Source organism: Peromyscus maniculatus, chromosome 13, assembly GCF_049852395.1.
Source record: "Peromyscus maniculatus bairdii isolate BWxNUB_F1_BW_parent chromosome 13, HU_Pman_BW_mat_3.1, whole genome shotgun sequence".
NCBI lineage: Eukaryota > Metazoa > Chordata > Mammalia > Rodentia > Cricetidae > Peromyscus > Peromyscus maniculatus.
The window spans coordinates 53,453,261-53,478,561 of NC_134864.1; the positions used below are offsets into that span (position 1 = coordinate 53,453,261).

Genomic DNA, 25,301 nt, shown 5'->3' on the forward strand with positions numbered 1-25,301 from the left:
TCAATTGCAACCCAAAAGGGAAGTGGATAATGGGGAACGAATCAACTGAGGGCTGAATTTGGTTAATAGATCTAAGAAAGGGGATATATATGCTCAAACTATATTCTTAGAAGCGGTTAATTAAAATGTTGAGTCTATTATTATGATAAATCCACATGAGTCTACTAAATGGGTAACAGAATTTATTAAGATATAAATTGAGGAAGTAGACTCATGCTTACAGAACGGAGTAGACAGCAGATCATCCTCTGATCTGACCAGGAGCGAATCCACCTCGCAGCCAGGAGAAGGGGGTCTGTGTCCTTCTCCGGCTCCTTATCAGAGGTCACGTACCAAGGCAACAAGCACCACCTCCTTTGAGCCATATAGCCTAGGGTCATGGGCGGAGCAAATACCACTACAGTCTATCAGTCACGAGTGAAAATAAAACTGCTTTTTTTTTTCCTATGGCCCCAAATCTATCTTGGCTGTGCTGTTTTCTGGAAGGGTGGGGGAAGTACTCAGTAGCTAGGCAACTTGAGTCACAGCCTGGCGTACCTGGCATGTAAAAGCCCTTTGGTTATGAGTTAACTGTTAAAGGGAGATCTGGAACTAAAGATAGCACTATGGAAGAAAGAAGGCTAAGCTTAATTAGCATATCCACCAGGCCTCAATGCAACTCTAAGCAGCTGTCTTAGTTTGTTTCATCTGGAGAAGGTCCTGGCCAGATGTTGCTAATGACGATAATTACAGAAAGGCCTGAAGTTAGGGGTCTGGCTGTGTGACTGCTATTAGAACAGTTGGGAGATGTTATCCAAATACTTTAATTGTATAGGGGGAATTGTGCCGAATGAATGATCAAACACCGTCTTCTAGGAATGGAAAAGCTACAATAACACATGAGAAAGTCATAGCAGGAAACAGCTAATATTCAAAAGCCGATATCACCAAGACTCCTTGGCTTTATCTTCTGGAAAGGCCCTTGGCTTCTTACAGGTATTCTTACTAAATTCCTACTTCATATGTCTGCATCCCACAGGAATCAGCGAAGTCTTTACCCTGACTGGATTCTTAAACACCAGATACCAAGAATACTGCAGAATAAAACACACCTTATCTCGAGCTAGGACCTCACATGATATTCTTGTCTGCTTCTCTACCCTATGATGTCCTTTAAGATGGTAGGAGTCTCAAAGACCTGCTTCCTTCATAAATCACTCATCTTGCAGCCAAAGTTAGAGTTACACCTAGCCACTCAGTAAGCCCTCCCCCTCTCTCCGGGACCCTCTGTGGGTCCCTTATGGTTTGGAGAAAATGGGATGTTTCCTACACAGGACACACACTCAAGATTTAATTTGCCAATTTGGATACAGAAGGGGATTCCATTAGCTAAAAGCACAAAATTCGAAGCTGCACAGAATTAGGAGCTCTATATTCTGAGAGAGCTACAGCCTCAATCTCTCTTATATAAAAACAGAGATAAAAATATGTTTTTTAACATAACTCAGTATGTTGCTCATATTCCACACAGCATGTGAATCTCCTCCACCCTTAAGTTAGAGATAGATTTCACACTGCTTGTAGAAGCTGAATAAATGTCTGTTGGATCCATCAGAACAGATCATTGAGTGTAGATGTGGTCTCTTTAGATGAAGTCACTCTACTACACTGGGTGGATTCCTCCAGAACTCTGCTTTGGAAATTAGCATTATGTTTCTTCTTGGACAGTCCTGCAGTTTTATCACATCTAGGTATAAACTACAAAGTAGCTTTGAAAGCTTCCGAGAGTTACAGTTGCCAAGTTGCAAGTTGTTATCAATGAGACCTGTAGCTAGCTACTGGCACAGGGAACAAGCCAAGCAAGATCTGGATTCCAGCTGGAAGCTTGCTATTCGTTTTCCTTCCTAATTTTCCCTACAGTTCCTCCTTACAGAGGTTGGAATGCTCCCATGGTGGTTGTAGGAAAATAATGAAACCAGAGATTCTGCCTTTGGGCTTTATAGCATTATGCCAGCTACTAGCATTTTTTAAAAGAACTTGTTTAAATTGATAGACAGTGGTGAAGTTAAGAAAGTTGTGGATATTATCACAAACCAGCAGAATCAAAGCCTTACAAAAGCAAGAAAATGCTGCTCCATTGATTGTCTAATCCCACTGAGTAAGCGAGCGTTAAAAAAACTTTTGCAAGAACAACTTAGGAGGTTTTTATCTAGAATTACATGAAACAGTATTGGGGGAATTTTCTTAGAGCAATTACCTAAACTTTGACCACTTAGTGAGGTAGGCTTATCATGCTGATAAAAGGTGTAGCTAAAATGTATTAGAGGCTTCCAGTTGCATTGTGCTAAGCACAATGCATGGTTCATCTCACTTAATCCCCACTAGCACCCCAGGAGGTCAGGACCATCATTATCTCCATTTTATGGTTAAGGAAACAAAAGCTCCGTGTGGTTAAGTGATGTGCCCACAATGCAACTCTAGGCAGCTGTCTTCGTTTGTTTCATTCGTCTAAATGTGACTCTAAACCAGTGGTTCTCAATCTTCCTAAGGCTGAGACCCTTTAATACAGTTCCTCATGTTGCGGTGACCCCCCAACCATAAAATTATTTCATTGCTACCCCATAACTGCAGTTTTGCTCCTGTTATGAATCATCATGTAAAAATCTGATATTCAGGATATCTGATATGTGACAGCCAAAGGGTCTCAAACCACAGGCTGAGGATTGCTGCTCTAAAGCCTTCTTTAGTCAGGAAGGCATGGTTTGCAGTACTTCCGCGCTGACCTTACATTCACGTGGACCCCCATCAACAGAGGAAGCAAAGCCCGTACAGTCTTGATAGCATCTTAAAGGAAGTTGCCCGAACCAGACAAAGGACTCACATACTGTCAGAAAAGACGGATATATTGTGAGCCCCTGACAAAAGGTTCACGTGCTTGTCAGTCTGAAGAAAGCAAAGGGGCGTGGCATCATGAGGCTGGAGAAAGTGTGCTGCCCCTGGATTCCCGCCAGACTGTTAAAACAGGGTAGACTTAAGTATCTGGCATCATTCGTTAAGAAGATGGTTGTCAGTGAAGTGGTCGACTAGTCCCAAAATTCTGTGTTTCTGAAAATCTGATGATTTCACTGAGGTCCTCTAAAGACGCCTACCTCCGGGCTGACATGACACAGAGGCAGCAAGTGTCCTGTGTCTGGCTGATTTGCCATTAAAAACAAAACTAAACAAATGAAAAACTTGGGATATTTGGATATTTTCTGGAGCTCAGAATGGTAATTAGATATGACTGGGAGTGGGAGGCAAGGTAAGGAACGTATTTCACTTTGCTTCTTGTGGTTGAACCTGGCTTGACCCTCTTCTTTTCCTGACCGTACAGTCAGCGGGAGGATAAGCAGACCACCTCTGACCTCTCCAGGAACTGCAACCCTGTCCCAGTCTTGGGAAAACTGTCGTGCTCTGGCTTCCTCGGCCACTGCTACAATTCTTACAGCCCTTCATCCTCTTAACATATTGCTTTAAAACAGCACCCCCAGGAAATAAAGCTGTTAACTTCAACATTGTTCTCCGTGGTCGCTCATGTTACTGACCCCCCCTGGGAATCAGTTCCTCCTCCCCACAGCCTCGCTGTGGCTCCCTGTCTCCTACCCTTTCCCACAAGTTCCCACACTCACAGAATAAGGAGGGTCAATCTGAACACATCTGTCCGCTTTCCGGAATGTCACAGAAGAGTAACAGCTGTTGACCTCTGTTCCGAACACATTATCCTGTTTGTCCCAAAGGCAGCTTGGATGAACTCCAGCTAATATATACAATCTCTACTTCCTACAGGAAAACGTAGGGCCAGGACAGTGCACTCCCCAGGGCTTTGATTGTGGCATAAACGCAGCCTGCTTTTAAGAACTGGATCGTACTACTAAAATTAATTATTATACCTATGGCTAAAGTTTGTTAAGCACTTGCTATATGCCCGATGTAGGACAAAGCTAGAAGTATCTCAAAACTTTAATATTTAATTTTTCTAGAAAAAAAGCAGTATTCTTTTCTTCCTAAGTGACCATGCTTAATAATTGCGCGTGACTACAAACGAGAGAGAGACAGAGTCTTTACTAATTTCCCATAGGTACACACAATGAAATTGAAATTATGTGCTTTCTTCTGGAAACAGGAAGGTGAGGTACCTGGGAAGGGGAGAAGGAGCTGAGCAGTGACATGAGAGAATATAGAAGCTATCATGAAGGAGAAGCAGGCAGATCAAGAGTTTGAGTGCTAGCCTGGTCTACACAGTTTTGCAGCCAGCCTGAGCTACATGATGAGACCCTGTCTCTTAAAGAAAGAGCAAGGAAGAAGAATGGGAGAATACTATTAAGAACTAAGGCAGAGCTGGGTGCTGGTGGTACACGCCTTTAATCCCAGCACTCTGGAGGCAGAGGCAGGTGGATCTCTTGAGTTCGAGGCCAGCCTGGTCTACAGAGAGAGTTCCAGGACAGGCTCTAAAGCTAGAAAAAACCCTGTCTTGAAAAAAAGAAAGAAAGAAAGAGAGAGAGAGAGAAAGAGAGAGAGAGAGAGAGAGAGAGAGAGAGAGAGAGAAAGAAAGAAAGAAAGAAAGAAAGAAAGAAAGAAAGAAAGAAAGAAAGAAAGAAAGAAAGAAAGAAAAGAATTAAGGCAAGGTCCAGGTGAATCTAGCGTTTGTCTAGAAACACCCATAACACTAAGTAGATACGGTCATTGTCTTTTACACGTTGCCTTGAGAACAACTCCAGACTGCTTTTGTGCTCACAGAATGTAGCTGTCCTGATAGCTCAGGCTGCTCAGATTGGGAGTGCCTGGCCCCTCACTCTGTTCATTGCAGACACAGGATGGAGACTAGAAATGTGGGGAAATCTCATCCCCGGGGAGTTGGCTCTGGGCTGATTTCTCCTGCTCTTGCTCCTAGCGGGGACATTTACTCATGTTTGGGACACCAAATCGTTACATGTCTCTTCTGGAAAAACTGCAGTCATGCCGCTGACTCGTAAACAGAAAAGTAAGACTAGAAATGTCTATATGTCGTATAAGTCATCTTAAAAATGCATTCATTCCCCCCAACAGACTGGTTCAGAGAGCATCCAAGGAAGATAAAGGGTATCCCCTTATCCCCAAAGAATTTATACCTTGAGAAAACATCCAGGAAGAAAGCCCTAAGCTACCTGGAGAGGCTTGTGTGGGCAGGATCACCATGGTGTGGAGAATGAGGAGAACTGTCCAGACCACAGGCAGGAGGTGAACTTACTTTTCAGGCACAGTGTATGCTACCAATAAAAGCCTAAAGCTAGCCGGGCGGTGGTGGCACACGCCTTTAATCCCAGCACTCGGGAGGCAGAGGCAGGCGGATCTCTGTGAGTTCGAGGCCAGCCTGGGCTACCAAGTGAGTTCCAGAAAAGGCGCAAAGCTACACAGAGAAACCCTGTCTCGAAAAACAAAACAAAACAAAACAAAAAAAAAAAAAAAAAAAAAAAAAAAAAGCCTGCCTGGCCTGCTTGTAGACCCACAGAGAGTTCAGTGGGCCCGCGATGAAAAGACACTGAGGAAGGACTGAGCTGTGGCAGGCTAGTCACCATGGCTCCTCATGCCATTCTTAGAGCTTCCTCTCTGAACTGAGCTCAGTGAAGAGGCCCCGCAGTATGGCACAGCACACACACCTGCTTCTCCGTCACGGACTTAGAAGGCATCAGCATCGCAGATCCAGTATTGAGAACATCTGCTTCGTATGATTGGCATCCATTGCCTTAAGCTCTGGGCCCAACCTGACTTCTGAGCGCTCGCAGCGTGGGAACTGGTGAGCGGGGCTTAGGCGGTGGCACTCAGGGGACCCCAGCTCAGGACCGCAGCAAGCTGCAAACTCAGCTCGGGTCAGATTGCAAACTGCTCCTCCCCACCTGTCCCTTAAATCTTGGCGACTTTCCACTGTGGAGGTTTGGAAAGGATAATCAATTACCATCTTTCACTTGCTAATTCGGTTTTAAGTCAAGAAAGACCAAGGAAGGCAAAGGAGCAAGGCCACTGGGCAGAAAACGATCGCCGAGAAAAACTGCTGGAGACTGGGGCTGAGACCCTGTGGCCAGCAACACGAACCCCAGAATTCAACACGTCTCTCTGGCAGCCGTGGGCATCCCTGGGAAACCACGGGCACTGCCTCCAGGGATCCGGTCTTTACCGCTAAGCTAGCGCGTGGTACAGAGAAAGGTCGATGTCAACAGTGAGGATGAGAGCCAAGAGAGCCAGGGGAGATGTGAAATCGGGGGTGGGATGGGGAGAGTTGTTTAAGTTGATAGAGAAAGCAGCAAGATTTCAAATCGACGACGAGATACATCAGAGAGAGGAAACCGGGAGGCCTGAGAGGGAGATGGTCTCGGGGTGAGGGTGGGGGTGGGTGGGTGGGATTAGGAGGAAAGGAAGTGGCCCAGATCATAAGCCAGTTTCTTAGTATTCGTTGTCTAGGAAAACAGGAACTACAGACCGACAAACACATTGATCAGGTGCTTTTCCAGTTCACCCATATAATCTAAGAAAAGCCTCGTGTGGGAGCTTTTAGTGCATTTAATTGATGAAAAGACCTAGATGAAACGTCCACAGAGAACTCAGGCACACTGCTCCTGGCTCTGAAATTGTGATCTAGGGGATGCTGGTGAGTGCCTTGGTTTCCTGCTCTTTGTCATTGAAGCATAGTTTCTCCTGGGCTGTGTGGATGGACAGGAGACGGGTCATCAGAAACCAGCACTTGGGTGTCAGATGCTGTGGCACACGTTTAGAATCCTTATACTCCTGTGGAGAGAGAGTTCAAAATTAGACTGGGCCGAATAAGACCAGGAAGGGAGGGAAGGAGGGAGGGAGGGAGGGAGGGAGGGAGGGAGGGAGGGAGGGAGGGAGGGAGGGAGGGAGGGAGGGAGGGAGGGCGAGCTGATTAGCTCATACACTGTGGAGTATAATGGTTGCATCGTCTGTTAATTTTTACATCCAGTTTTAAAATCTTTGATGACATGATCAGACATTTCTTCTCTCTTGTCCCTCCCTCCCAAGTGCAGAAATAGAAGCATTTTCATTCCAGCAGAGAGAGTGAGAACATAGTGATTAATTCGGGGTGCCACCTCAGACATTCGGCTAACCTCTCAGACTTGCTGTTGCTGTCTTTGCTGAGAAATTCAGACTTCCTAAAAATAGACTCTGTAAGGTGGCTGAGCAGTGGGAAGTGGCAGACTGAATAAGGATTCGCACTATGTCTTCAGATGTGGTCCCTGAGGACTCTGAGGCTACAGCCCAGAGGGACTGGAAGGGCTCTGGCTGGCTGCTGGACTTTGTCCAGGTCTTGGAGGTCATAGCTTCAAAAAAATAAGATGTCTACGCTTCTTTCAGATCACTACTTAGAGAACAGTTGCGGAAATGTACAATTTGTACCCGAGATTATGGGCACAGTCTCTCGGATCTGTCTAATGTCTCAATCTATCCCTCTTTCTAATTCTTGGAAATCCAGTCTCTGACTTGGTCTACAAACTGGACAGAATGTGTATGATGTATCCATGCAGATGAGGGGTTCACAAGTACTTCTCGACTTTTCCTTTTTTGCTACCCAAACTCAAGTAACAGATCATATGGAAGTGAATATGAGAATGAGATTTGTTTAAAATGCAACACCCCTATTACATCCCGGTAATTAAGCCTGACTATTCTTAACCTTTGTGTCCAGGATCCCTTTACTCATCTGAAAGCCTTATCTCAATCTTTTTAAATGTATAAAATAAAATACATATGATTGTGAAATAAAAAACCCACCTAAACTATTAAAACACAGTTTTCAGCAACTTCAGATGGTGGTGCATACCTTTAGTCCCAGCACTCGGGAGGCAGAGGCAGGCGGATCTCTGAGTTCGAGGCCAGCCTGGACTACAGAGTGAGCTTCAGGACAGCCAGGGCTACACAGAGAAACCCTGTCTGGGGGAAAAAAAAAAACAACAAACAAATAAATAAAAACATGATTTTCAAATATTTGAGGGAAGGGTCAGTGGTTGGTTTGGTAGGTGGGTGAGTGGGGGTGGGTAGGTGAATGGGTGTGGGTGGGAGGGTGTGGGTGGGTGGGAGGGTGGGGGTGGGTGAATAAGTGTACTGCTGGGGCTCAAACTTCAAGCCTTGTGTGTGTGTGAAAGTACTTTAACACTGAGCTACATCCCCAGACCCCCATTTAGTTTTCTGATACAGGATTTCACTGTATAACCCAGTCCAGCTTGGGTCCCACATCAGTCCTGTCTCAGCCCTCAAGTGCTAGGACTAAAGGTGTGCGCCTCAACACTTGGCTTTAATTTTTTTTTTCCAAAGGAATATTTTGCATCAACATCCGGTGGTAAGAAAATATCTGTGATTTCTACTGATGACAAAGTCACAAGTTAAGCTAAAATTACCGTGGTTCGTTGCCTAAATATATCAGTGTTAAATTTCAGCTAGAGGGGATAGTGGAAATGAAGATGTAATTTTCCTCCCGACCAAGTTTATAGAGACCCCGAGCTAAAAAGCCCCAGGGAAGACAGAACATCTGACAACCATCAGTGTGTCATCTACCTACACATGGGTGATAAACGCACACTCACGCACACACGCCAAGCACTGTACCATTTGAGAACTGGAATATGAAGGCCTCCTAACGACATCCATGAGCGAGAATGTCTCCCAGATGGTTTTTATGCTAAAAGATCACGAAACAGACAGCGTACATAATATTATACGCTTCAGCCTCAGCATGTTCACAAACCTCCATTCCCAAAGGCTGGCTGAACATGGATGGCAACTCCCACCGTGGTTTTGACGCTTGAGGCAGAACCACAAGCTCCACCAGTTCCTCGTCCAGGACTTGTTTTCTTCCTTGCATTTTAGATGAAGTGCAACTTTCCATTCTGACCACTGTTAATCAGCTGAGATGAGAACTTAAATCCATGGTGAGAGGACTTCCCTCAAGCTCAGAAGGGAAGACCTCACTCAAGCTTTTTTGTGTTTCTGTGTTTGATTATTTTTTATTTTTATGTGTATGTGTGTGTATACACCATGTATGTGGGGAGTGTCTGTGGAGGCCAGAAGAGAGTGTTGGATCATCTGGAACTAGGGTTACAGCCACCCCTGAGCCCCACAATGTGGGTGATCGAAACCAAACTCAGGACCTCTATTAAGAATGGCAAGCAGCCAGGTGGTAGTGGTGTACGTCTTTAATCCCACCAGCACTCAGGAGGCAGAGGCAGGTAGATCTCTGTGAGTTCAAGGCCAGCCTGGTCTACAGAGAGAGATCCAGGACAGGCTCTAAAGCTACACAGAGAAACCCTGTCTTGAAAAATCAAAACAACAACAACAAAAAAGACATCTGCCACCATTTAGGACACACGACCCCCTCATCCCACAGGAGACTCCTGACATTGTGTCTCCTTGTGCTTTCTCCTCTAAAACACCACTTCTTTTTAGCCCTTGGGTCCTTCACACGAGCTGCTGCCTCTCTGTGATGTTCTTCCCTTTTCTTGCTCCCCAAAGCTTGTGTCTTCTCCTGGCAGTTTTTGATGATGGGTTTTTTTGTTTTGTTTTTTTTTTTTTTACTTTTTCTTCTTTAAGTTGTCTTCCTTCGTTTTTTAAAAAAAAAATATTATTCTTTGACAATTTCATATATGTATACAATGATTTTGTTCCCTTTTACTGTGCCAGTTAGGTTTTTTGTTTTGTTTTGTTTTTGTTTGTTTGTTTGGTTGGTTGGTTGGGTGGGTGGGTGGGTGGGTGGGTGTTTTGTTTTGTTTTGTTTTTGTCAATTTGACACTAGCTAGAGTCTCCTGGGAAAGGGACCTTCACCTGAGAAAATGCCTCTATTGGATTACCAGTAGGAAAGTCTATGGGGCATTTTCTTGATTAATAATGGGTGTGGGGGGGCAGCCCACTGTGGGTGGCACCACCCCTAGGCAGGTGATCCTAAGTTCTATAGGGAAACAGGCTGAGCAAGCCATGAGGAGCAAGTCAGTAAACAACATTCCACCGTGGCTCTGCTTCAGATCCTGCCTCTGGTCCCTGTCTTGAGTTCCTGCTCTGATTTCCTTCATGAGGACTATATAAGCTGTAAGATGAAATGAACCCTTTCTTCCAAAAGTTGTTTTTAGTTGTGGTATTTATACAGCAACTGAAAGCAAACCAGGACATTTGCATTCACCCATGACAGACTCTCGCACCTCCTGCCCATTTCTGCTGAATTTCTTCTTCTCAGAGAGTCTCCTTCTTGTTTTCATGTGTTTAACTTGTTTGTTGGAAGTAGGGGATGTGACTCATGGAGTCTAATTACAATTGCCTACATGAACATGGGGTGGGTGCATTTTCTGGAGCATGGTTAACTTAACAGTAGCTACACCCCTGAAGAATATGTGTCTCCCTCTCCTAGCAACCACTGACTACCAATAACACCACAGGAAGAGGTGGCAGCCTCATGATATAATGTGATGAGTCTTCATCTTGTTCAGGTCTTGTGCAAGTAACCACAGCTGCTTAATTTGTGAGTATAAAGCCTATGTGATGTGCACAAGACAGCATTTCATTCCTTCTAGCTCCCCACCCCGTGTTCACTTCTGCAATGTTCTTTCATCCTTGGAGAGTGTAGTCGGAAGTTTTCCCGTGTCGTGCCCGGTCCCGCAGTCAGATGAATCTCTCCCACCCAGTCTGCAGCTGCTTATAAAATAATCACTCAGAGACTTATATTAATTACCAACTGTATGGCCTATGGGTCAGGCTTCTTGCTAGCTATCTCTTATGTCTTAACCCAATCCATTTCTATCAATCTATATGTCGCCATGTGACCGTGGCATTACCGGTCTCCTGGCATCTTGTCACTCCTTAGGCGGCAGGCTGGCACCCCCCAACTCTGCCCTTCTTCTTGCTGTAGCTCTGCTTGGATTTCCCGCTTGGCTGTAAGCTTTCTTGCCATAGGCCCAAACAGCTTTATTTATCAGCCAATCGGAGCAACACATATTCACAGCGTACAGAAAGACATCCCACAGCGGGGGAGAGTGATCTAGATGTCCCACTTAGAGACAAGCACTCAAAAGCTGTTTACTCTCAGTGCTTGAACCAATTTTGAGTCTCTGCATTAAGCACAGCTCACTGAAAAGAGGAGCTTCTCCGACCAAGGCTGAAAACAAAACCGCTTTATGGGTATAGACACAGATACTCAGAGGCAGTTCAGCACCATTATCCATTTAACAGCTGTAGGTTGCTACCGCTAGGCCTCCTCCCAGCCATGGGCTTTTAACCAAGTTTACAGTGCCAGGCATTAGTTCTCTCCGGTGGAACAAGCCTCAAACCCAACCAGGAAACAGTTGGTTATTACTGTACCAGGCATGTCATGCCATTGTGCCAGTGGGCACATCTTGCCTTGACAGTCAATTTTTTACCGCCTTGTGAATTTCCATGTATTCCCTACCTCAACATGCAGTTTGTTTCCCATAAATGAATACAATTTAGAATTAGGTCATAGATTTTTTTTGTCCTGTGCTTATCTCCTCTGTTAGAGGCTAAATTTCTTACAGACGGGAACCACACCTGATTTGTTCACGTCTGCATTCCAGCACCAATACACGGCCGCACCTAACAGACACTCAACAACAACAACAAAAATGGGTAACCACTGAACATTCTGTATTATAATATGAAGCTCTACAAACTGCAATGCATATTCTAAGCTCCTATAGCATAGCAGATGAGGAAGCTGAGCAGAACGAAGTGTATCGGGCAGTGTGTGTCCAAAGTCCTCTGGCAGATGGACCGGAAGTGGAATCCTACTCGATCTGGTTCGATGGTCTGTCACCTGTTGATCCAACTGTCATGATCACTCAGCATGCTGTGCCAGTATCCCACAAGGTGTGGGCAATCCTGTGCCTACTTCTCCGATTCTTAGAAGGATGGACATATGAAACCTAGAGTTACTTAATCTCGGAAATAAGGAAGCTTGTTGCCTGAGGCAAATTCTAGTCCTGGCTAGCAAGGTAACCGTTCAGCCAGAGTTACAGTACCAGGACAGGTTAGATTGGAGGTAGGCATCACCCCACTGGAATCTACTTCCTTGGCAAACCATTCATTCATTCAAGAGTAGTTAATGAGGTTACTACAGGCCCGTTAGCGCAGGCTAGGAAGAGAAAGGCAAACAGAACATCTCAAGTGACTCAAGGCAGACAAGTACAAGGTAAATGTCTCCTTCCAAATTGATGGAAATAGGACATGTTATATTCTGGCTCACATGGAATTATCTTCCTAGAACATCCATACATTATGTAAATGAACCCACTTTATAAGTGCACCCACTGAAACATGAATGAGACTATGCAGATATATGTGTACAATCATGTGTGTTGTCTCTCGTGAGAAAAAAAGAAAAGAAAAATGAGCCTCTTTCCCGCACACATACAAATCAGACTTCACCATTTACTACAATGACTGTTTCTTTAAGGGACGTCTGGAGTCACTGCCCCGCCCAGCCCAATAAGCACAATGGAACATTTTCCTTGAGATTACCTCACTCCTGCTGACCCACACAGGAAATAATTATTTTGGTAGTCTCCCATAAACAGTAAAATATACTTGCCTGAAAAATAAGCTCTTTGACCCTGTAAGTCGGTGGCTTCATGAGCATACTAAACCTAGCATCCTCCCAAATCCAACATTTTTGTATGTAAATGGTTCCTTATTCTTGGATTGTGGGTTCCCAGACCCAGGCTGCCCTTGAGAGTTCTGCCAAAAAGCCACCACAAACAGTGGTTTCCTTGTATTTCTGCCTAAGGAAGAATGTAGCATCAAAGAAAAATTATATTTCTTTCCTAAGATAGAATTTGGAAATTCAACAGATGTCCTAGCAACAAATTCAAACACTGTAGTCATGGCTGAGAAATCGGTTTTGCTCTTGCAGACATCCCTCCTAGGGTGTGCCAAAGAAATGCAGCAACATTTAAAAGAGTGACGGTTAGGAGCAGTTTTGGAGTCTAGGTAAAAAAAAATCAAGATCCCCACCCCCTATTCTAACTGAGGCTAGCTATCATGGCCCTTCCTTTCACTATAGAACCCCCAAAAGGAAGCCATGAAGACTCCAGGCAAGCTGTCTGTGAGAGAAGTTAGGCTATGTGTGGAAAACAGAAGAGTTGGAGCCATAAGGACATGCTCCCAACTGAAGCTGATATTGTTGTTCTCAACTCCCAAGTCACCAGCTTGCAATAAAAGCCTGTCAGGCCTACCTGATAGATACCCAAACTGATAGGAGCTAACGATAATGGGTGTGTTTTCCTACCTCATTCAACAGTCTGCAACTGAGCAGCTCAGGACTCAAAAGGTCACCTCGAGAGCCGGAACTCAGTTACCTTCCATCAACTGGCTACGCCCTTCTCTCTCAGGTCACAACCCAGACATCGCAGCATCTCTGCTTATTTCCCACTGACCAAAGATTAGTCGCATGGCCAACATAGCGTCACAGTGGCTCCCATGCATGTACTCCGAATTCTGTGACTATGAGCAAAAAGAAAATCAGTGTAGGAGACAGCCAGGAGTTTGCCACACTTGTCAGTTTTCAGATTATTTCATTTCATGATGGATAAGTCGTCAGAAGATGTAACCTCTTGTCTTGAAAAGTTATTGCTGTGCCCATGCCTCCCAAATGACTCTGTGTATCAGACCCCTCATGCTAGTGTTGCTGGCATGCTGAGGAGTGAAAAAAACAGAGCTGCGGTCCCCATGAACAGCTGTGCGGTAACAGCGGACCAGATGTGTAAGCAGGCTCTCCTCCCACCTCTGATCCTGTAGACCAGACTCTTCCTTGGTGACCGTAACCCAGCTATTGCCCACGTGGTCGTGAGGGTCGCCTGGTCTCATTTTGTCGTCTTCTATTTATAATTGGAGAGTTATCCAACAATGAGTCAGGGACTTGACTCCCAGACAATTTCAACTTTGGAAAGGAAAGAGAATGTCTCCAAAAGAAGGCAAATTAGCTCAAGAAAGGACCTACGTGTCAACTCGGGACTTCACTGAGAGCTTCTGAGATTGTTCCAAGGAAGAGGTTATATACAGAGGAGGCTTGGGAGTGACCGAACCAGTGGTCTTTTTGTAGCATTTTGGAGTGAAACTTGCTGACTTCTAAGGTATAGAGAATTCCTCACAGGGACTTCCCACAGATCTTCATTCACTAAGGAGGAATGAAAAACGGCCCGGTACTGAATGGATTAGAATCCCACCTGGTGTTTACACCAGACTACAGGATGTGTTTAATATCCTGGCATGAATAGACCATCACTTGGCGGCACTGAATAGCACCTGCTTACAGAGTCCACTCTGGCCAAATAAACTTAACAACACTCTTATATCGAGTAATGTAAGAATACAGAGATGCTCGATATTTCAAAGACACCCTGAGAGACAAATCAGTAATGGGAAACAAGTTCTTCCTGGAGGGATGAGACAGAGAAGTAAATTTACTTTGTGCTACTAGCAGAAATCATATGATGTTGCTACTAAATTATTACTGTCATGGCAAAAAAAGAGAGAGAGAGAGAAAGTATTTGAGGTAAGAAATATTGATAAACAACCTTTACTCAACACAGACCTATAAACCATAGAAATGTGAAGATTTAACCAGTCATACGCCTGATGCTTATGACTTTATACGGCACATTTATTATGACAGATGAATACGGATAATACATATATATGCCATAGAACCCTAACAAGATTTTCATTATACAACTATCCCAAATTCCAACTTAGGACTCTAGTCAGGAAACATTAGCACATCCTTTTCCTGTTTCTGCCTTGTCCAAAAGCTGGAACAAAACTCTTGGAGGGGATCCAGGGTGTGAGGAAGAAATTATTTTAAGTGTTGTTATGTATGAGGGGGCAGCAGAGCAACATGAGTTGACCTCCATCTCTGAGGCTGTGTTTAAAGTAATCATATCGCAGGTCCTAAGAGGACTCTGTTATGCTCATTTCTGGTAGGAGACAAGGGAATTTGTACAAAAGCTGACTCTCAGATCTGTTTAGTCACTCCTTCCTCCATAGAGCCCTCCATTAGCACTTACCTCATGTGTTACACTGTAATTATTTGTTCACAGGCCTGTGACATGATGGGAAGGAGGTCAGAACACTAGCTCGGGAGCCAAACTGTCTAGATTTGAATCCTAGCTCTGCCCCTAACTAGCTTCCCTGACCCTGAGCGAGCCCCTTCACGTTGCCAAGCCTCTGTTTCACGATCTGCAAAAGCCGAGTTAATGATAGGTCATTAGAGTGTCAGCTGTGACAATCCCAATCCCATGACGAATGGGCGAAAGACACTCCCTTCCTTACAGAACGTCTCCAGCAACAGTTCATGTTCTTACTTGGGGTGAAGCCGCTCATCTGTGGGTTCCCATCCGTGGTGTGCCTAACTCCTGAAAGCATGGGAAAAGACAAACGTCTCCAGTGTCCTCACTTGTCTGCTACAGTGCTCTTGTAGGACTTCTGCGCTGGGTACTTTGGAGAAGAATAACTAGGCACATGTGGCCCAGCTCCGGCCATTTTCTTCCTAGACAAGAGATGCCCTCACAGGGTCCATCTCAAACACTACACTCCTAGCTTAGTCCCAGTGGACAGACCCACTTTTTTCTCCCCAACATAAAACAAACATTCTCTGCTTTCCCTCAGGAGCCGGCTCTCCCACCTGCCTTGGGGCTATCTCTAGGTCTAGGTGGGAGATATGTAAATTCTGGGGCCTGCTGGCAGATTCACAGGACCTCCCGCTAAGTCCCTCCCTGCAAACCTGAACTGACCAATCACAAGCAGGATAGCTTGGCTTCCAGCTATCATTCAGTGCGTTATTTCCTGACGTGTTCTATCCATTGCACCTTCTCTAAAACTCCGTGGCGTAAAAACAAAAAGGAATTTTGCATCCAGATGGTGGCACACACAAGCAATCCCAGCGGGGGGGGGGGGGGGGGCAGGGCTGAGGCAGGAGGAACACAGGTTCAAAGCCAACCTAAACTACATATCAAGACCCTGGTCTTGAGAGAATGATTTCAGATGTCTAAGCTTTCAGAATTTAATGAAGACTTCCTCTTGGGAGGAACTGTAAGGCAGACTTTTGAAGAATGGAAGAGTTGAAGCGACTAGGTTTGGTTTGCTCTGACCACTTTAGATGACACAGCCTGGGCTCTTGAACTTCTGCCTTCCAATTGGATTCCATCAATCACATGAGACTCCGTGGGTAGGAAGAGAGAGAGAGACCTAAGCATGTGTCCTGCCTACCCGTCTCCTGGCGGACTAGGTTTGGCGGGTGTGGGCAGCCATCTACGCGGCCCTCTTCCTGGTTGTATGACCGTTGCCATAGAAACGGTTCCTGCTGGGTTCTCTCCATTCACTCCCCTGGTCCCCTCAAACCTACAAGCAGTAACAGCTGCCCAACATTACTAGTCTCTCTAGTCCTCTGATTCCCTCGCTAGTTCTATTATCCCTCTCCACGGTCCTTTGTTACAATCTCTTTAAGGATGCTGAACATGGTGGCCCATGCCTATACTAATGGCACCTGGGTAGAGGATCACTGGAAATCCAAGGTCAACCTGATCTATATAACGAGTTCCAAGTCAGCCAGCGTTATATATCTATCAAGTCATGGGGGGGGGGGGGGGACACACAACATTTAAAGCTAAAAATAAAGTCTTTTCATAGAAAACTCATTTTTGTTGCTGTTGTTGTTGTTTTTGTTTTTTCAAGACAGGGTTTCTCTGTGTAGCTTTGCGCCTTTCCTGGAACTCACTCTGTAGACCAGGCTGGCCTCAAACTCACAAAGATCCACCTGCCTCTGCCTCCCAAGTGCCGGGATTAAATGTGTGCGCCACCACCGCCCGGCAGAAAGCTCATCTTTTGACTACCAGAACATCGCTGAAATAAGCGACCAAATACAAGAATAGATCTGAAGACTGCTGGAGAGGAAACACTGGACCTGCACAGGCTGGTGTCACTGCGCGTTGGTCTCATGAAAACAGAGCGGTCCTTAGTCTCATCACACCTTGCTCGAGCATCTTCCTGGCATCTTGACTTTCAGCACTGCTGTTCTGCTTAAAGAGACAGTGCCTCATCAAACCAGCCCTACACTCGGTTACTTGCGACAGGTCTGTATCTCTTCTCAAATCAATAAACAATAGTAAGTGGGAAGCCAAAAGGAAGTAGAAGTGACAGAATTAACTGTTTACCTCTAGTTCAATGGGGGAAAAAATCACAGGTTTGAAGACGTGACATTCTAAGGTAGCAAGCATGCAGAACAACACACAAAGATAACATCTGGAGTTTGTAGGGAGGCAAGCTTCTGAGACTGTCACCTCTAAGTGAATGTGGATACAAACTCGGTTTTTGTTTTCTGGCTTTCTATAGAGTTCCATCTTGCCTTTCATATTTTCATGTGTTTGACTATTTGTCCATATTTATAACTGTAGGCACAGCCTGAAACTTCATGTGAGAATGAATTCGGGATAGAAGGACAACATCAGTCAAGATTAGCCCGTTGAGAACCATCGAAAGACAGCAGCCTAACCATAATTGTTTATCTACTAATAGTAAATGGCAAAAAAATGAAAACACCCTCAGTTCAACATCTGGACTCCCTCAGCCTACAGCCGCCCTACCTCATGAACTCACTGACACAATACGGCGAGTTCCACCTACCACTCAGCTTTAGTGCATTCTATGACCCACGATCTGAAACACCGTCCCCAGATCTTTCCTTCTACCCCAGCCTGACCTTCCAGCCCTCAACACTCATTTGTAACCCACACCCTCAGGTGTGGCCCCCCCAACGCTTTCCATCATGATCTCATGTAATGAACATTCTCTGTCCCCCAAGCACGTGGCTCACTCACGGACTTGTCACTCAGTAAACTGCATTTTTGAGCCATGCTGTTGTCTCTCTCCAGCTCTTTTGTCTTTTTTTTTTTCTTTTGTCTTACTTAGGGCTTCTACTGCTGTGATAAAACACCCAGGACCAAAAGCAACTTGGGGAAGAAAGGCTTTATTCGGCTTACTCTTCCAGATCACAGTTGATCATCATGGAAAGCAGCCAGGGCAGGAACTCAAACATCACAGGAACCTGGAGGCAGGAGCTGATGCAGAGGCCATAGAGGGGAATTGCTTACTGGCTTGCTCTTACGGCTTGCCCAGTCTGCTCTCTTATAGAACCCAGGACCACCAGCCCAGGGGGAATACCACCCACAATGGGCTGGGCCCTCCCCTGTCAATTAGTAATTAAGAAAATGCCATACAGGCCTGCCTACAGCCCAGGCTTATGAAGGCATTTTCTCAACTGAGGTTCCCTCCTCTCGCATGACATTAGCTAGTGTGAAGTTGACATAAAACTTAGCCAACACGCTTTTGCTGGGGCAGTTCTTGGTGATTTTAATACCCTTTCATTAGTCTGATGTCTTATGTTCTCTTAGTCAACCCTCTTGAAATGGCCTCTTCAGAGCAACAAGCAACTGGACCGCTTTGCCATTTTCATTAACTGGACCCCCTTCATAATCTTAATTTCAAACATTCCATCCTGTGGTCACAACCGCCAATATCTCAGTATGACTCTGTTACCCCGGTGACCTTCAGTTAACTAAGCCTATATTTGCAGTTTCTTACACCCTTCACAGTTTCCTTTTTATTTAAATAGATATAAAAATATAAAAATATATATTTAATTCCTGTATTTTCTCTGCTTCTTTTATAATCCTCTGGTAAAACCCCAAGCTCATCTTATCCAAAGCTCTAACTGCTCCAAGCCTGTGTTTGACTATGGCTAAGAACAAGCGTACCACCATCTTTGCTGTTCTCCGTACTGACTCTTTATAAAGCATTCAACTTGCTCGTTGTAGAAACTACAATCCTATGTCTTTTTCCACACACTGGTTGATCTGCTGTCTCATTGAATAATAAGTAATGTGCCAGTAAATGCAAGTTGGATATACAGCTCAGGGAACAAACACACCGAGTCTTGGTAAGCAAAGAGGTCAACCGAAGAGATCAGAAGTGTAGCGTGTAACAGTGAGTCACCCACCAACATAGAGTGTTCAAAGTGACATGTGCCCTGCCTAGGTATACCACAGGCATAAATAACCTCCATTAACTCAGCCAGACAATTAAGTAAGGGAAGCTAAGAGAACATCTACTGGTCATGTGCACAACAAAGCTGTAGATTCTGTACAGGTACAAAGGACTTTACCTCCCCTCCTTCTCTTTCCTACACTTCTGGAGTTTGTAGCAAGTCTGTTGATGAACCTATGTATTTGCTGTAAGCCTCACTATCATTTTTTCCCACACTACCATTTTGCTTTATCCCATAATGTCCTTTCCCAGTTGATGTTGTTGCATAAATATCAAGTTACTCGAGATTAAGTAGCTTCTCCAGAGGTGAATTATCTTCTCTACACAGCACGAGCCGACCACTAAGATAGCATTTCTCAACCACTTGTTTTCATTATTACTCTCCCAGGAAAGAATCTTTTTTTAGACCTTTTTTTTTTTTCCTAATTGCCACCCTATAGATTTTAACCACAGTTATGCTATATACTTGCTTATACATTGTATATATATATCCATGCTTTATATATTAAAAAGTAATTTTACACACACACATAATCAAATTTCACCTCCGGGGGTGATTTCTCATCTGTTGAGAATGCATGATTTAGACAGCCCAGAGGCAGTACATCCTGCATATGGCTGTTAGCTGTGGCTGACAGGGTAGGCACAGACAGGGCACACCTTTGGAGAAGTGTCTGCTTTGGTGGTAAAGTTCTTCTCTTGATACTTCATTTCATTTCTTTTACTATGTCTTCTTCATCTTGCTGTCTTTATTCGTAACAACTGAGTTCATGTTTTTCATGAAAATGATGTGTGCCCCACTACCAGAGTAGGACTAAGGAGCTCATAGTTTGGACTTTTAAAGTATGATATTAAACCATTATAGCAAGCCATCTTTTATTTTTTTTAATAAGCAATTTCTTTAACCTGAGACATTAAAGTGTGTATGGATAGTATTGTCCAGTATTGTTGTACTATTTTTTCTTACCCCATCTTGCCTCCATCCTGTTTTACTGTTGATAGCATATGTATTATTAACACCAGCCTCATGGTTCAGATGACACCATTCAGAAGAAGTATGAAGGTAGAAATGAAGGAATGAAAGAAAGGAAGGAAGGAAGGAAAGAAGGAAGGAAGAGGAGAGGGGAGGGCGAGGGGCGGTGGAGAGAGGAGGTGAGGGAAGACACAGCTTCTGTCTTACATCCCAAAATTCCAAAGGGCACCATGAAACACCAATGTGATAGTAGAATATTGTTCTGTTGTATTAGAAAGGTCAGCTTGCTCCTCCAGCGTTCATATCTAATATTGAGAAGTTACTTCAAGTTATATTCTTGGATCTGTAGCTAGAAAAGAAAAATGCTATTCTGTATATACCTAGTAAGCATCCAGCAGTAATTGCCTGACATTTGGAGCGCAGAGAGAATTCCTGATGCTCATTTTTTTTGTTTTGTTTCATTTTCTTCAATTTTGGCTTATCCTTCTCAGCTCTCGGTGTGCAAGAATAACACTCCTCTGTACAGGTGTTAGCAGTATTAGAGTTCCAAATTATCCATGAAAAAAAAATAGGTTTGACACACTGGATAATATCGGAACAACTGAGAGACAGTTTTGGAGGGAATCTGAATACCAGCTATGATTAACTGGTATTTATATTCCCAAAAAGTGGGTCTTGCTATTAGCAATTGAGCTGGGCCGGGAAGCTGAAGTGTCTAAAGGGACCATTGATTGGTGTCCCTTTCCCAGTAGAAAATTTGCATCTTGAGTATAAAACATAAATTATTGTAGGAGAATAAGCGGGGAAGAATGATATAAATGCAAAATGCAGTTCTCATAGGCATTCAAGAAATGCAAGAAAGTATCTGCTACCTTAGCTTTTCTACCCATTCTCATCTAAAATCATTTCTTTTGATGCTGTAGGACTGCGCTCCTTCTTCTGGTAGAATCGGAATGTATGTACTTAGAAGTCAACATATAAAATTATCTTCCTCTTTGGTACTGTATGCTCCGTAAGAACCAGAACCCTGTGGAGTCTGCTCATCACCATAGCCCATGGCAGAGACAGGGCCTGTACCAAGGTACTTAGAAGAATTCAATACATTCACTGGGGGGAGGGGGGGCTTTTGAAACTACTCTTTTCTCAATGCAAAGATACTGCGAAAGTGTCTGCTACTTTTTCTCATCTGTCTTGATTTTTTTTTTTTTTAATCTTAAATCTCATCCCAGAGCTATGCTGTACTCAACAGAGTTTACCAAGGCATGACCCCCAATCTTCGGTGACTTCCAATCTGCTGGGGCAGACAGACTCAAGCCAAGAAATCACCATACAGCAACAGGTGAGGAACAATGTCTATGTAAGGGTGTAAGGGAAAAGAGGCAGCAACCCAGCTGTCTCCTGCAGAAATCTGAGTTGTGCTTTGGCAGGCAACCGTCCGAGGACGAGAGGAAATGAACCTGGCAGAACTGAGTTTTTGTTTTTGTAATCACTTCATTGAAAAGTGAAGCCTGTGCCGGATAGTTTTATGCCAACTCGACGCAAACTGAAGTCATTTGGAAGGAGGGAACCTCGCTTAAGAAAATGCTTCCATAAGATAGGGGTATAGGTAAGCCTGTGGGGCGTTTTCTTAATTAGTGATTGATGGGCAAGGGCCCAGCCCATGGTGGGTAGAGCCATCCCTGGGCTGGTGGTCCTGGGTTCTGTAAGAAAGCAGGCTGAGCAAGCCATGGGGAGCAAGTCAGTAAGCAGCACCCTCCCATGCCTCTGCATCAGCTCCTGTTCCAGGTCCTGCCCTAGTTTCTTTCAGTGATGGATTACGAGGTAGGATGTTAAGTCGATCCAACACTTTCCTCTCCGCCTTGCTTAGTCATGGTGTTTCACCACAGCAGTAGTAATCCTGACTAAGACAAAGTTAAACTAATTAGAGAGCTTTGCTCATCTAATTGCTGTCAGGTCTTGATTTAAGCATCATTCAGAAGTATCTCCACTGATGCCATTGTGTTCACACACATACACACACACACACACACACACACACACACATACGGTAGGCTAGGGAGCCAACTAAGCCCTTCCACTAGGCTAGGAATCCCAGGAGACCAAAGAATGCCCCTAGTCTCTTGATTACTATCTCTCCAAAGCTTACAACTATTTTTCGTACATAGTAAGTGCTCAGGAAATAGTTGATGAAAAACTCCTTTGCAGTATATTTATTTTTCTCTTTTTAAACCCAAGTTATCTCACTCTTCCATTCAACTAATAGAAAATTATTTCCCCCTCTGTTTGCCTTTTCTTTCCATTTTTTTTCTCTTATCGCCCCGGGCACTGTCATTCAATAACTGGGAATGAATTGTGTCTGATGCCTCTGCATCCAGGGAAGAATTGACCCTGACGACTCTATTCAAGGCTGCTTCCTCAACTCTTGCCAAGTAGCCACAAGAAGCAGGTCTGTCTGGAGGCTCCTAGATTTGTTTCCCCGTGGGGTTTCTCTTGCCTCCTGTATACATAGCATCCAAAGAATTTAAGCTGAAAAAAGCAAGAGTTTCTTTTGGAGAGTAATTAAAAGTCATGTTCTCGGGGGCAACGGCAACAGGTCAGCATTTGCTTTCTGTGCCCAAAATTCATTCTGACCCCATGCTTTCACTTACACAGAGGAGGGGGAGTAAGGTCCTGGTTTAAGGCTTAAAGTGGTCCAGAGGTTTAAAAACAGAAACGGGAAGGACCCTGAAAGAGGTCTCGTCCTAAGGCACCCAGAAGACTCTACAGCCGGTGGATCCTGAATTTGCTGCCTCCTTGGGCCATCTGGCAGCCAGAGAGGGATATTTTAAGTCACTGCAAAGCATGTGGCAACCTCAGAAACCACACCCTTTGAAAGTTAACTTCGCCTGCCAGCATGGGGCATGTCTGACAGGGACGTGGGGCAGGAAACCAGGGCTGTGCTATGGGCATGCCAGCCCTACAGAAACGCTGTTGACTCCTTCAAAACATAGTGATTAGGGCAACTGCCTCGTCTTTTATGTACTCAATGTTCTAAAAGCTGGAAAAGTCAATCAAACTTGGATGTTTCCAGCTGTCCAGATGTGTCCTAGATCCGGCCTGGATGTCAGGAACAGACTTGGATTGATTTAAATGTGGAGTTTTTTTTTTTTTTTCACTGTAGAAATAACTTTTCTGAATTATACACAGTCTTTCACATGACCCTTGAAGGAAACAAGAAAATATAGTTACTGAGGAGGGATAATATTGGTTCTTACAAGTATTAGCTAAAAGTAGACAGAGCATTTAAAAAAAAAAAAGAGTTTCAAGTTTCTTTTACTGGCTTAAGGTTTCATACACAGGATGAGCTGGGTGTGGTGGCGAATGTTTGTAATCAGGAGGCTGATGCAGGAGGACTGCTGTGAGTCTGAGGCCAGTCTGGGCAGTACAACGTCTTAAAGGTTAGCCTGGGCTATAGAGTAAGACCCTATTTTGGAAAGAAAAAAAAAAGCCATGAATACAATAATTATGAAAAGAAAATGTAGGGAATTTCTTAAGATTTAGATATCTATTTTCTGTTCCAGTTGCAATACATAAAATGCTGTACTGTTACACCAATTATAACAACTAAGGGAGCTGGGATGGCCTGGAGTTTCATGTTGGTTCTTATTCCAACTTCAAATAAGAATTACTCTTTGTGTATTTCTTTCTCTCTCTCTTTTTTTCAAGGTTGGGCCATTTATTTGTTCCTCTGCAGACTTATTTTTGACTGGACTCAGCTTAGAAGGAGAAGCTCTCGGCGAGGACAGCCCACGTCTCTTGACAATCTGTTCCGGGTGTTTTTCTTTGGCTTCTTTCACTCTCTTGGCTGAAAGGTTAGCACATTCTGCAGCCTCCTCTTGACTTTTCTTAGTGCTTTGCTCCTTCAGAGCAGCACACTGGCCTTTGTGTTGCAGGATACATGGAGTAACAAGGGGCCGAATCTTGGCTGCTCTGGTCCTGGGCTTCTCCCCTTCTTTAAGGCTTTCTGACAATATAATGGCGGTTATGATCTTCCCCAGAGAGACTGAAAAGCTTTCAGATTCCACTAACTCTTCCAGGCCCCAACGGCTGAGGCACGGTCATTAGTATTCTGTCAGTTCAAGATATCCTTCTCTCTCTCTCTCTCTCTCTCTCTCTCTCTCTCTCTCTCTCTCTGCTTCCTTTTTATAATAACCAAGTTGAGAACACTCAGATTGGCATCCACAATGCATCTTTGGACAGACTTGTGCTTCCTGTCTCCAGCTCTCCTTAGTATATAAAAAGAATGCCCCTTACTTAACAGCAGGTGCACTCCGCCATGGGTCAGGACACCTTGCTTCACGTGGAAACCTTGCTTGTCATTCCTACCACTGATTCAGGCCACATAACCCGCCTGCTCTTCACCAAGAGCATCGTCAGCGACTTCTGTTGTCATGGGCTCTTCATAGAAAGCACAAAGTTTGTGTTCATTGTCCATTTCAATGAGTTTCTGACAGCTGGTGCCTGGGAAGGAAGCACCCAGCTTCATCTTGATGTGACTAACTGCCAAGGAGGTGCCACACACACAAAAATCTCTTAGTTTCTTTGAGTTGAAGTATCTCCAGTTTAAGGGAGAAATGCCACCTTATTAGCTCTTGAGTTGACAGCAGCTGACAGACAGGCAGGATGTCTCTAAGTGGCCCAGATTTTAATATCAGTTCTGACATTTTTCTGTTCACCTTTAAAAAAATCAAAAATTTTTACCACATAATGGAAAACTGATATAGCGATGTCTGCAATGGGCAATTGATTAACCAAATCATCAGTTTTGCACTTCAAATGTGTATAATTTTATTTGCTGATTAGAGATCAAATTAATTTCTCTAAGATTCCTGTGGTATGTGTGAGTGTGTGTGTATGTATGTGTGCATGTGTGTAGGTGCACATGGGTGTGCAGGTCAGAGACTGACAGCACCTGTATGTGTGTGTATGTGTGTGTGTGTGAGTGTGTGTGTGTGTAGGTGTGTGTGTGTGTGTGTGTGTGTGTGTGTAGGTGCACATGGATGTGCAGGTCAGATACTGACAGTACCTGTGTGTGTGAGTGTGTGTGTGTGTGTGTGTGTGTGTGTGTGTGTGTAGGTGCACATGGATGTGCAGGTCAGATACTGACAGTACCTGTGTGTGTGAGTGTGTGTGTGTGTGTGTGTGTGTGTGTGTGTGTAGGTACACATGGGTGTGCAGATCAGAGACT

The 25,301-nt window shown here is 44.4% G+C and overlaps 1 long non-coding RNA gene and 1 pseudogene across 1 annotated transcript; both read right to left on the minus strand.

The window, feature by feature from the left end:
* Window positions 1–6,492: 6,492 nt before the first annotated feature.
* LOC143268369 (uncharacterized) lies at window positions 6,493–15,752 on the minus strand. Its single transcript, XR_013044224.1, has 2 exons — window positions 15,366–15,752; window positions 6,493–6,777 (listed from the first exon to the last, which is right to left on the minus strand). It is a non-coding gene; the product is annotated as an uncharacterized LOC143268369 (long non-coding RNA).
* A 6,276-nt stretch (window positions 15,753–22,028) lies between these two features.
* LOC143268370 (small ribosomal subunit protein eS6-like) lies at window positions 22,029–25,301 on the minus strand (annotated as a pseudogene).